The sequence below is a fragment of the Henckelia pumila genome, chromosome 3, assembly GCF_033568475.1.
Source record: "Henckelia pumila isolate YLH828 chromosome 3, ASM3356847v2, whole genome shotgun sequence".
NCBI classification, from domain to species: domain Eukaryota; kingdom Viridiplantae; phylum Streptophyta; class Magnoliopsida; order Lamiales; family Gesneriaceae; genus Henckelia; species Henckelia pumila.
This window is the reverse complement of record NC_133122.1, coordinates 112,273,513-112,288,205: the sequence shown is the minus strand read 5'-3', so window position 1 is coordinate 112,288,205 and position 14,693 is coordinate 112,273,513.

The window sequence follows — 14,693 nt, the reverse complement described above, 5'->3', positions numbered from 1 at the left end:
CTCCAACGTCTGGATAGTCCGCTCTGACTGTCCATCTGTCTGAGGATGATAAGCTGTACTCAGATGCAATCGAGTACCAAGCGCCTCTTGCAAACTATGCCAGAAGTGCGAAGTGAATCTAGGATCTCTGTCTGAAACGATCGACTTCGACACACCATGCAATCTCACAACATTGCTAACATACAACTCAGCCATCTGATCATGACGATACGTCATCCTGTACGGAATAAAACACGCAGACTTCGTCAATCGGTCGATCACTACCCAAATAGCATCGCATCCTCGAACGGATCGTGGTAGCTTCGTGACAAAATCCATAGAAATGTGATCCCATTTCCATTCAGGAACAGATAGGCTGTGCAACAGACCACCTGGTCGCTTCCGCTCTGCTTTCACTTGCTGACAGTTCAAACACCGAGATACAAATCTCGCAACATCGTCCTTCATTCTCTTCCACCAGAACTGACTCTTCAGATCGTTGTACATCTTACGACCTCCAGGATGAACGCTAAACCGACTGCAATGAGCCTCTCGGAGAATACGCTGTCTCAACTCCGAAATATCAGGCACAACAATACGGTTATTCACAAACAAAACGTCATCTCTAACCTGGAATTCTGACTGATGCCCAGTTCTGACTTTCTCTACCGAAACCTGAATGCTCGGCTCAGACTTCTGTGCTTCTCTGATTGCAACAAACAATTCCGGCTTGGCTTGAATAGCAAACACTCTGATAGTCTCCCTATCTGTTTTAAACTCTAAACCAGAAGTGCAACAATCATCGACCAACTGAGAAACACCGATAGTTGAAAGAGATAGAGAACAAAGCTTTCGGCTCAAGGCATCTGCAACTGCATTCGACTTCCCTGGATAATACTTGATCTCACAGTCAAAATCCTTCAACAGATCTAACCATCTTCTCTGTCTCATATTCAGCTCTGCCTGTGAAAACAAGTACTTAAGACTCTTATGATAAGAAAAGATCTCGAAAGACTCACCATAAAGATAGTGACGCCAGATCTTCAAAGCAAATACAATTGCTGCAAGTTCAAGATCATGAACAGGATAACGAGTCTCGTGCGGTTTCAGCTGCCTCGATGCATACGCCACCACATTCTTATGCTGCATAAGAACACAACCCAAACCTCGATTAGAAGCATCACAATACACTGTGAAACCTCCAGTACCCTTCGGAATAGAAAGAATTGGAGCACTGGTCAGTCTCCTCTTCAGATCAACAAAGCTAGCCTCACAATCTGTAGTCCAGACAAAAGGCGCATTCTTTTGAGTCAGCTGGGTAATAGGCTTGGCAATAGACAAGAAACCCTCGATGAAACGACGGTAATAACCAGCTAAACCCATGAAGCTTCGGATCTCAGGTACTGATGTCGGTCTAGGCCAATTCATAACCGCTTCGATCTTGCTGGGATCGACAGAAATCCCATCTTCAAAAATAATATGACCGAGAAAGACAACTCGATCTAACCAGAATTCGCATTTCGATAGCTTGGCAAACAACTGCTCAACTCGCAAAATCTGCAAGACGATTCTCAAGTGCTCTGCATGGTCAGTACGGTTCTTCGAGTAGATAAGAATATCATTGATGAAAATAATGACGAACTCATCTAAATAACGCTGAAAGATACGGTTCATCAAACCCATAAAAACAGCTGGAGCATTAGTCAAACCGAACGGCATGACTATAAACTCAAAGTGACCATACCTCGTTTTGAATGCGGTCTTAGGAACATCTTCCTCTCGCACTCTCAGCTGATGGTAGCCTGACCTCAGATCAATCTTAGAGTAGACAGAAGAACCCTGCAGTTGATCAAACAAGTCATCTATTCGGGGTAAAGGATATCTGTTCTTAACTGTAGCCTGATTCAATTGGCGGTAGTCGATACAGAGCCGCATAGAACCATCCTTCTTCCGAACGAATAGAACAGGAGCACCCCAAGGCGATACACTAGGTCTGATGTATCCCTTGGCAATCAAATCCTCAAGCTGCTCCTTCAACTCTCTCAATTCAACAAGTGCCATACGATAAGGAGCTTTTGAAATAGGTTGAGTACCTGGCACTAAGTCAATGCTGAATTCGACTTCTCGAATGGGTGGCAATCCAGGAACATCTTCCGGAAACACATCAGCAAAATCTCTAACCACTGGTAAGTCAACCAAAGCTGGGCTAGATTTCAGTACATCAACCGCATAAACCAAAAATCCTTCTGCACCTCTCTGTAACAAACGAGTCATAGATAACACTGAAATCAAAGGAATTCTAGATCGAGAACCCTTACCAAAGAATTTCCACTCGTCTGCCATTTCAGGTCTGAACCTGACAACCTTCAGAAAACAATCAACTGTCGCCCTGTACTTGGTTAAAGCATCTATCCCGACAATACAATCAAAATCTGACAGTCCAAGTACAATACAGTTGAATTCTAACAAATTTCCCTCAAAACAAAGTTCACAGTTCCTGACTAGTCGGACAGAAACAATTCCTCCACCCAAAGGTGAAGTAACAGCTACTACAGTAGGCAACAATTCAGTTGGCAAAGCATGCAATAACACATATTTCTCAGAGATAAAGGAATGGGAAGCACCTGTATCTATCAATACATGAGCAGAATGACCGAAAATCGAACAGTTACCTGCTATGACATCGTCAGGTGCTGCCTGAGCCTGATCCTCTGTCAATGCAAAGACTCGTGCTTGCTGTCTCGGAGGCTGATTTGCACTAGAGCTACCTCCTTGTCTGTTCTGCTGTTGCTGGGGTTGGAAAGAGTGCACTGCAGACGACTGCCTCTCCGGCTGAGCTGCAGGTCTAGACGAACTCCCACTCTGAGCTCTATCTCTATTACGTTGAGGGCACACTTTAGAGAAGTGTCCCGGTTGCTGACATGTGTTACAATTGCCGAAGACTCCCACACACTGATCCGGTGAGTGTCTTCCTCCACACTTGCTGCAGTACAAGGATGATGACCCAGAACTCGGTCCTGAACCGAATTGCTTCGAACCACTGGAACTGGACGAACTGTTCCCCTGTCTCTTGAACTGTTTACCTCTTGCCTTGTACTGATCCTTTCTGTTTCCCCCACTGTTTCCACCTTCATACCTCTGCTGCTGGTTCTGATGTTGAGGTGGCTGATTCTGGTACTGAGATGGTTGGTTCTGATACTGCCTCTGCTGCTGAGGTGCCCCCTGATTACCTCTTTGCCTCCACAAGCCTGCTTCTGCTCCCTTTGCGTAATTCATGGCATCCGCAAAGTTGCTAGGCCTGTTGGTGTTAACCAACGTGAAGACATCGGGGTTCAACCCGTTGATGAACTGATCTGCCTTAGCTTCTTCATCTCCGGCAATTAGCGGTGCAAAACGCAACAGACTATCGAACTTAGCCACGTACTCTTCAATGTTCAGATTCCCTTGCCTCAGATTTGCAAACTCTGCTCCCTTATCCTTACGATACGAGATAGGGAAAAACCGCTTATAAAACTCAGATTTAAAAAGAGTCCAAGTAACCTCTGTACCTCTACTCTCAATTGCTTTCTTTGTCATGATCCACCAGCTCTTAGCACCACCACGCACCTGATGAATTACTAACCTGATTCGGCGGTCATCTGTGTAGTCAATGGAATCAAACAACTGATCCATATCATCCAACCAACTCTCACAGTCAACTGGATTTTCTGAACCCATCAACAATGGCGGATTGAACGACTGAAACCTCTTCAGCAAGGTTTCCATAGGAGTCGCTGAAGCATCCAACTGATCAACCTCAGTGCTAGCTTGCTCAGTCACAGGGATAACTGGTGGTGTGTTTCTGTTTATCACTCGACGAGGACCCATCTGATAATCAAAGGTTAGCACACGAGATATCTCAATCGCTACCATCAGTGCCCTTACAACCGCTTGGAATACCGAAAACCAGTCGAGAACAGAAACAGTTATATCTCAAGTAGATCATGCTTTATTAATTTAAATCACACAACTATGTAATTCAAATAATGCTCAAACAATAAAGCATGCTCGCATGGAATTAAGTACACAATTAAATAATTCAAACACATGCGAGGAGTCATTACACACAGACTCGATCTACCCCGCTCACTCTAGTTCGACCAAGAATCTTAACGCTCTGATACCACTTAATGTGAGACCTCGATTCTAAACCACTAATCTCTGATTAAACAACAAGTAAGCGAACAAGAATCCAAGAGTAAAACAATTCAAAAGTTTTTTTTTTTTTTTTTTTAAACGCCGCGCGCCCGCGAAGAACAAAGCTCGCGCGTGCGCGGGCTTCAACATCTGAGACCAACCAAAGGCTCGCGCCCGCGCGAGGTACCAAGCTCGCGCGCGCGCGGGCAAACCATTCAGAGGCCCAACGGATGCCTCGCGCGCGGAAGGCCTGGGCAGAAAATGCTCAGGCTGCAGAAAAAAAAAGAAAGGATTCCGCGCTTGGTCCGACATGCCTTCAAATACATATGCAATAACAGAGTGTAGGGAAACATGCCATAACAAGTCATGCTTTCAGAAGGCATAAAAACAACCAGAAGTCTAAATCGATACAACAACAACATACTTCGATTTTAGATTACAATCCGAATACAAACTAATTCGAATAACAAAACATATCAAGTTCGAGTTCTAACATGCTTCAATCTTAAACCAGATAAACATGCTAATTCGACTTCTAAACCGAGTCTCGCTTCTACTACTTGCCCTCGAAGCTAACCATGCCTCTTCTGACTTGTTCCTGCCCCACCTGTTGCCAAGTACACATACAAAACAAAGCAACAGCCGGATAACCGGTGAGAACGACATTCCCAGTAAAAGCAACATAACAAGTAATACAAGTAACAAACATGCTTTCAATACAATAACGAACTCAATAACATCGTAATGAGATGCATGTCTTTAAACAGGGATATCAAATCTGATAACGAGGGATTGCTGCTGTGCCTTTGGGATCCCGAGGATAAGATCACGTAACAACTCACCGACTCTCCCAATCGAGGTGGTGCCACGTATCTCACTCCTCTAGACTTTGAACAACTATAATGAGTATGCTAGCACCAGACGAAACGACTACGACCTGGGCCACTCAATCATAGTTCCCAAACGTCTAAACAAAAAGGACGGTTCTGCCCGCTGAAATAAGATTGGCTCAAGATGAATGCATAACAGAAACATAAAACATAATCCTTTTAACAAAACCAATACAATCAAACAATACACAAGTTCCTCATGCTAGAACAAGTGTAGATGCAAGTATGAGATTTCAAAAGGGAAAACTCGAGAACCACAGTCCCGAGTATGCTATCCCGCTACGATGACTGCTTTTACCTTTCAATGCAGTAGCTCCAACTCTGGATAAGCTACAAAAGAGATTGTATAAACAACTACACAATCTAACAACAACAAGGCAACGGTTCAAGGAAAACTCTTTATACCGTTCTTCGTCCAATTCTCTGAAACGATCAAACAGCTGCTAACTCTGGGCTTGACAACTCCGAACGAATCTGTTCAGATACAATAGATGATTGATCAATAACCACGATCAACTTACAAGCCAAGTTCATAACTCAAAACGGTTCAAAATTCCCAAAACTCTAACCGACGGCATAACGGCTATAACTGAACAAACCGGCAATGCAGACAGCAGTTCAATACCGATATCAACTCGATTCAAAGCTAATACAACAACAACAAGACAAACCCAACAAATCTCAAAAGCTAGATTTTCGAATAATACTTCCAAAAATCATAACAATTCCGAACGTCGCTCTATTTCAAAACTGACAGATAATAAACGATCAGAACTCTGTAGAGAACAACATACTCGAATCTAACTCGATTCTAACAACATCCAAAAACTAGAATGCGTCCGATCGTAGAAGAACTTACAATATAACAGAGCTCTCACTGCTGTGATCGATAATCTGCCTTCAGAAATAATTTCCAACGGCTGGATCGACCGGAAATCAAAATCACAAAGCTTGGAAAGTGTTGGAGGCGTCTTCAATGGTGAAGCTCGGTTGTGAGGAGGAGGAGGAGTGCTTTCAAAGTCAAACAAATGAGTAGATAATATAACAAATCCAATATTTGCGTTTTAGTCCTTGAAATTTCCAAAATTTGCAAAAAGAACCCTGATCAAAATAAAGTCGGCTCGTGAACTCTGCAATCTCCGATTAACTCAAATAAACTCATTTAAGATAAAAACGGGGCGTTACAATTCTCCCCCACTAAGAAGAGATTTCGTCCTCGAAATCAACGAGAACCACAACTCATAAGATAGAATAAAGAACTAAAGACAGTAAGAAGAACTCACGTCATCCGAACAACTCTGGAAAACGTTGTCTCATGTCAGATTCTGTCTCCCAAGTCGCTTCCTCGACTCCGTGACGGCTCCACTGCACTTTCACCAACGGAATCAACTTGGTTCTGAGTTGCTTTTCTTTCCGATCAAGGATCTGAATCGGTCGCTCAAAATAGCTCAGGGTCTCGTCTAACTCGGCTTCGTCAGGCTGAAGGATAAGAGAAATATCTGGTTGATACTTTCGCAGCATAGAGACGTGAAAAACGTCGTGAATACCAGATAAAGACGGAGGAAGTGCAAGTCTGTAGGCAAGATCGCCTATCTTCTCGAGAATCTCGTACGGACCGATGAATCTCGGAGATAACTTTCCTCTCTTACCGAATCTGACGGTGCCTCTGAACGGAGAAATCTTAAGGAATACACGGTCTCCCTGCTCAAAACTCAGAGGTCGACGTCTGACATTCGCATACTTTGCTTGTCTATCTTGAGCTGTCTTCATTCTGGTCTGAATGACCTTAACCTGTTCTGCCATAACTCGAAGCATATCCGGCCCCAAATCTGGTGACTCAGATAAATCATCCCAAAACAACGGAGATCGGCATTTCTTACCATATAATGCCTCAAAAGGCGCCATACCGATACTCGCTTGGAAGCTGTTGTTGTAAGAAAACTCGACAAGAGGCAAAGAATCCTGCCAACTAGTGCCAAAGTCTAGCACTACCGCTCGCAGCATATCCTCCAACGTCTGGATAGTCCGCTCTGACTGTCCATCTGTCTGAGGATGATAAGCTGTACTCAGATGCAATCGAGTACCAAGCGCCTCTTGCAAACTATGCCAGAAGTGCGAAGTGAATCTAGGATCTCTGTCTGAAACGATCGACTTCGGCACACCATGCAATCTCACAACATTGCTAACATACAACTCAGCCATCTGATCATGACGATACGTCATCCTGTACGGAATAAAACACGCAGACTTCGTCAATCGGTCGATCACTACCCAAATAGCATCGCATCCTCGAACGGATCGTGGTAGCTTCGTGACAAAATCCATAGAAATGTGATCCCATTTCCATTCAGGAACAGATAGGCTGTGCAAAAGACCACCTGATCGCTTCCGCTCTGCTTTCACTTGCTGACAATTCAAACACCGAGATACAAATCTCGCAACATCGTCCTTCATTCTCTTCCACCAGAACTGACTCTTCAGATCGTTGTACATTTTACGACCTCCAGGATGAACGCTAAACCGACTGCAATGAGCCTCTCGGAGAATACGCTGTCTCAACTCCGAAATATCAGGCACAACAATACGATTATTCACGAACAAAACATCATCTCTAACCTGGAATTCAGACTGATGCCCAGTTCTAACTTTCTCTACTGAAACCTGAATGCTCGGCTCAGACTTCTGTGCTTCTCTGATTGCAACAAACAACTCCGGCTCGGCTTGAATAGCAAACACTCTGATAGTCTCCCTATCTATTTCAAACTCTAAACCAGAAGTGCAACAATCATCGATCAACTGGGAAACACCCATAGTAGAAAGAGATAAAGAACAAAGCTTTCGGCTCAAGGCATCTGCAACTGCATTAGACTTCCCCGGATAGTACTTGATTTCACAGTCGAAATCCTTCAACAGATCTAACCATCTCCTCTGTCTCATATTCAGCTCTGCTTGAGAAAACAAGTACTTAAGACTCTTATGGTCAGAAAAGATCTCGAAAGACTCACCATAAAGATAGTGACGCCAGATCTTCAGAGCAAAGACGATCGCAGCTAGTTCAAGATCATGGACCGGATAACGAGTCTCGTGCGGTTTCAGCTGCCTCGATGCATACGCTATCACATGCTTATGCTGCATAAGAACACAACCCAAACCTCGGTTAGAAGCATCACAATACACTGTGAAACCTCCAGTACCCTTCGGAATAGAAAGAATTGGAGCACTGATCAGTCTCCTTTTTAGATCAACAAAGCTAGCCTCACAATCTGGAGTCCAGACAAAAGGCGCATTCTTCTGAGTCAGCTGGGTAATAGGCTTGGAAATAGACGAGAAACCCTCGATGAAACGACGGTAATAACCAGCTAAACCCATGAAGCTTCGGATCTCAGGTACTGATGTCGGTCTAGGCCAATTCATAACCGCTTCGATTTTGCTGGGATCGACAGAAATCCCATCTTCAGAAATAATATGACCGAGAAAGACAACTCGATCTAACCAGAATTCGCATTTCGATAGCTTGGCAAACAACTGCTCAACTCGTAAAATCTGCAAGACGATTCTCAAGTGCTCTGCATGGTCAGTACGGTTCTTCGAGTAGATAAGAATATCATCGATGAAAATAATGACGAACTCATCTAAATAACGCTGAAAGATACGGTTCATCAAACCCATAAAAACAGCTGGAGCGTTAGTCAAACCGAACGGCATGACTATAAACTCAAAGTGACCATACCTCATTCTGAATGCGGTCTTAGGAACATCTTCCTCTCGCACTCTCAGCTGATGGTAGCCTGACCTCAGATCAATCTTAGAGTAGACAGAAGAACCCTGCAGTTGATCAAACAAGTCATCTATTCGGGGTAAAGGATATCTGTTCTTAACTGTAGCCTGATTCAATTGGCGGTAGTCGATACAGAGCCGCATAGAACCATCCTTCTTCCGAACGAAAAGAACAGGAGCACCCCAAGGCGATACACTAGGTCTGATGTATCCCTTGGCAATCAAATCCTCAAGCTGCTCCTTCAACTCTCTCAATTCAACAAGTGCCATACGATAAGGAGCTTTTGAAATAGGTTGAGTACCTGGCACTAAGTCAATGCTGAATTCAACCTCTCGAATGGGTGGCAATCCAGGAACATCTTCCGGAAACACATCAGCAAAATCTCTAACCACTGGTAAGTCAACCAAAGCTGGGCTAGATTTCAGTACATCAACCGCATAAACCAGAAATCCTTCTGCACCTCTCTGTAACAAACGAGTCATAGATAACACTGAAATCAAAGGAATTCTAGATCGAGAACCCTTACCAAAGAATTTCCACTCGTCTGCCATTTCAGGTCTGAACCTGACAACCTTCAGAAAACAATCAACTGTTGCCCTGTACTTGGTCAAAGCATCTATACCGACAATACAATCAAAATCTGACAACCCAAGAACAATACAGTCGAATTCTAACAAATTCCCCTCGAAACAAAATTCACAGTTCCTGACTAGTCGGACAGAAACAATTCCTCCACCCAAAGGTGAAGTAACAGCTACTACTGTATGCAACAATTCGGTTGGCAAAGCATGCAATAACACATATTTCTCAGAGATAAAGGAATGGGAAGCACCTGTATCTATCAAGACATGAGCAGAATGACCGAAAATCGAACAGTTACCTGCTATGACATCGTCAGGTGCTGCCTGAGCCTGATCCTCTGTCAATGCAAAGACTCGTGCTTGCTGTCTCGGAGGCTGATTTGCACTAGAGCTACCTCCTTGTCTGTTCTGCTGTTGCTGGGGTTGGAAAGAGTGCACTGCAGACGACTGCCTCTCCGGCTGAGCTGCAGGTCTAGACGAACTCCCACTCTGAGCTCTATCTCTATTACGTTGAGGGCACACTTTAGAGAAGTGTCCCGGTTGCTGACATGTGTTACAATTGCCGAAGACTCCCACACACTGATCCGGTGAGTGTCTTCCTCCACACTTGCTGCAGTACAAGGATGATGACCCAGAACTCGGTCCTGAACCGAATTGCTTCGAACCACTGGAACTGGACGAACTGTTCCCCTGTCTCTTGAACTGTTTACCTCTTGCCTTGTACTGATCCTTTCTGTTTCCCCCACTGTTTCCACCTTCATACCTCTGCTGCTGGTTCTGATGTTGAGGTGGCTGATTCTGGTACTGAGATGGTTGGTTCTGATACTGCCTCTGCTGCTGAGGTGCCCCCTGATTACCTCTTTGCCTCCACAAGCCTGCTTCTGCTCCCTTTGCGTAATTCATGGCATCCGCAAAGTTGCTAGGCCTGTTGGTGTTAACCAACGTGAAGACATCGGGGTTCAACCCGTTGATGAACTGATCTGCCTTAGCTTCTTCATCTCCGGCAATTAGCGGTGCAAAACGCAACAGACTATCGAACTTAGCCACGTACTCTTCAATGTTCAGATTCCCTTGCCTCAGATTTGCAAACTCTGCTCCCTTATCCTTACGATACGAGATAGGGAAAAACCGCTTATAAAACTCAGATTTAAAAAGAGTCCAAGTAACCTCTGTACCTCTACTCTCAATTGCTTTCTTTCTCATGATCCACCAGCTCTTAGCACCACCACGCAGCTGATGAATTACTAACCTGATTCGGCGGTCATCTGTGTAGTCAATGGAATCAAACAACTGATCCATATCATCCAACCAACTCTCACAGTCAACTGGATTTTCTGAACCCATCAACAATGGCGGATTGAACGACTGAAACCTCTTCAGCAAGGTTTCCATAGGAGTCGCTGAAGCATCCAACTGATCAACCTCAGTGCTAGCTTGCTCAGTCGCAGGGATAACTGGTGGTGTGTTTCTGTTTATCACTCGACGAGGACCCATCTGATAATCAAAGGTTAGCACACGAGATATCTCAATCGCTACCATCAGTGCCCTTACAACCGCTTGGAATACCGAAAACCAGTCGAGAACAGAAACAGTTATATCTCAAGTAGATCATGCTTTATTAATTTAAATCACACAACTATGTAATTCAAATAATGCTCAAACAATAAAGCATGCTCGCATGGAATTAAGTACACAATTAAATAATTCAAACACATGCGAGGAGTCATTACACACAGACTCGATCTACCCCGCTCACTCTAGTTCGACCAAGAATCTTAACGCTCTGATACCACTTAATGTGAGACCTCGATTCTAAACCACTAATCTCTGATTAAACAACAAGTAAGCGAACAAGAATCCAAGAGTAAAACAATTCAAAAGTTTTTTTTTTTTTTTTTTTTTTAAACGCCGCGCGCCCGCGAAGAACCAAGCTCGCGCGTGCGCGGGCTTCAACATCCGAGACCAACCAAAGGCTCGCGCCCGCGCGAGGTACCAAGCTCGCGCGCGCGCGGGCAAACCATTCAGAGGCCCAACGGATGCCTCGCGCGCGCGCGAGGAACGCCTCGCCCGCGCGCGGAAGGCCTGGGCAGAAAATGCTCAGGCTGCAGAAAAAAAAAGAAAGGATTCCGCGCTTGGTCCGACATGCCTTCAAATACATATGCAATAACAGAGTGTAGGGAAACATGCCATAACAAGTCATGCTTTCAGAAGGCATAAAAACAACCAGAAGTCTAAATCGATACAACAACAACATACTTCGATTTTAGATTACAATCCGAATACAAACTAATTCGAATAACAAAACATATCAAGTTCGAGTTCTAACATGCTTCAATCTTAAACCAGATAAACATGCTAATTCGACTTCTAAACCGAGTCTCGCTTCTACTACTTGCCCTCGAAGCTAACCATGCCTCTTCTGACGTGTTCCTGCCCCACCTGTTGCCAAGTACACATACAAAACAAAGCAACAGCCGGATAACCAGTGAGAACGACATTCCCAGTAAAAGCAACATAACAAGTAATACAAGTAACAAACATGGTTTCAATACAATAACGAACTCAATAACATCGTAATGAAATGCATGTCTTTAAACAGGGATATCAAATCTGATAACGAGGGATTGCTGCTGTGCCTTTGGGATCCCGAGGATAAGATCACGTAACAACTCACCGACTCTCCCAATCGAGGTGGTGCCACGTATCTCACTCCTCTAGACTTTGAGAAACTATAATGAGTATGCTAGCACCAGACGAAACGACTACGACCTGGGCCACTCAATCATAGTTCCCAAACGTCTGAACAAAAAGGACGGTTCTGCCCGCTGAAATAAGATTGGCTCAAGATGAATGCATAACAAAAACATAAAACCTAATCCTTTTAACAAAACCAATACAATCAAACAATACACAAGTTCCTCATGCTAGAACAAGTGTAGATGCAAGTATGAGATTTCAAAAGGGAAAACTCGAGAACCACAGTCCCGAGTATGCTATCCCGCTACGATGACTGCTTTTACCTTTCAATGCAGTAGCTCCAACTCTGGATAAGCTACAAAAGAGATTATATAAACAACTACACAATCTAACAACAACAAGGCAACGGTTCAAGGAAAACTCTTTATACCGTTCTTCGTCCAATTCTCTGAAACGATCAAACAGCTGCTAACTCTGGGCTTGACAACTCCGAACGAATCTGTTCAGATACAATAGATGATTGATCAATAACCACGATCAACTTACAAGCCAAGTTCATAACTCAAAACGGTTCGAAATTCCAAAAACTCTAACCGACGGCATAACGGCTATAACTGAACAAACCGGCAACGCAGACAGCAGTTCAATACCGATATCAACTCGATTCAAAGCTAATACAACAACAACAAGACAAACCCAACAAATCTCAAAAGCTAGATTTTCGAATAATACTTCCAAAAATCGTAACAATTCCGAACGTCGCTTTATTTCAAAACTGACAGATAATAAACGATCAGAACTCTGTAGAGAACAACATATTCGAATCTAACTCGATTCTAACAACATCCAAAAACTAGAATGCGTCCGATCGTAGAAGAACTAACGGCTGGATTGACCGGAAATCAAAATCACAAAGCTTGGAAAGTGTTGGAGGCGTCTTCAATGGTGGAGCTCGGTTGTGAGGAGGAGGAGGAGTGCTTTCAAAGTCAAACAAATGAGTAGATAATATAACAAATCCAATATTTGCGTTTTAGTCCCTGAAATTTCCAAAATTTGCAAAAAGAACCCTGATCAAAATAAAGTCGGCTCGTGAACTCTGCAATCTCCGATTAACTCAAATAAACTCATTTAAGATAAAAACGGGGCGTTACAGAAAGAAGTTGAGGTTGAGCCCCGAGAGAAGCTTAAGGAAGAAGAAGAGAAAAAGGTGAGTGAAGAAAAATCATCCAAGGATGATTCGTCAAAAGGTAAGTTTCCTCCTCTATCTGAATATAAGCCTGTTTCCCCTTTTCCCTTAGCTCTTAAGGACTCTAGGAAAGGTGAGGGAATTAAGGAGCTATATGAAACTTTTCGTAGATGTGAGGTTAACATTCCATTGCTAGATGCTATCAAGCAGGTACCTCGATACGCAAAGTTTTTGAAAGAGTTATGCACCGCAAAGAGGAAACAAACTTTGAAGGGTTGTCAGAAAGTGGAGTTAGGTGAGAATGTATCTGCAGTGATCCAAAGAAAATTACCCGCCAAATGCAAGGATCCAGGTATGTTCTCCATCCCATGCACTATAGGAAATATTAGACTTGAAAAGGCCATGTTAGATCTAGGAGCATCAATCAATGTCATGCCATACTCTATTTATGCATCCTTGAAACTTGGCCCACTGAATAAGACTGGAATTGTCATACAATTAGCTGATAGGTCTAATGCATATCCTAGGGGCGTGGTCGAAGATGTGCTAATGCAAGTGAATGAGTTAGTTTTTCCTGCAGACTTTTATGTGCTAGACATGGAAAACGGTGATCATAATAGTCCTATTTTGTTAGACACACCGTTTTTGAAAACATCCATGACTAAAATTGATGTTCACAGTGGCACACTCACTATGGAATTTGATGGCGAGGTTGTGAAATTTAATATCTATGATGCTATGAAATTTCCTGATAGTGATGATTGTGTGTTTTCTGTTGACATTTTGGATTTCTTGGCCCAAGATGTTTTTGAGCATGCAGGAAAAGATGAGCTAGAGGTGGCTATTACAGCACCCACTATGAAGACAGAAGAAGGAATTAGATGCAACCGAGAAGTGGATGAGATTGAGGATATTCTGAACAGTGCTCCTGAGCTACCACAGTCAGGTGATGTATCTTATTTGTCTTTACCGATCTCTAACACTCAGCGCCTTCCATCTGTTTTGCAGGCACCAGTGGTTGAGCTAAAAACGCTTCCAACCCACCTTAAGTATGTTTTCCTTGGAGAAGGGGAAACGCTACCTGTTATCATCTCCAGCAGCTTGGAAGCCGAGCAAGAGGAACAACTGGTCAAGGTTCTAAAAGAAAATAAAACTGCTATTGGGTGGACCATAGCAGATATCAAGGGAATTAGCCCTTCCACATGTATGCACCGAATTCTGATGGAAGATGGTGCAAGTCCCTCACGGCAACCACAGAGGAAGTTGAATCCACCTATGATGGAGGTGGTAAAAGCTGAAATTCTAAAGCTACTTGAAGTTGGGGTCATCTACCCAATTTTTGACAGTCAGTGGGTCAGTCCGGTACAGGTGGTACCCAAGAAAACTGGAATTACAGTGGTGAAAAA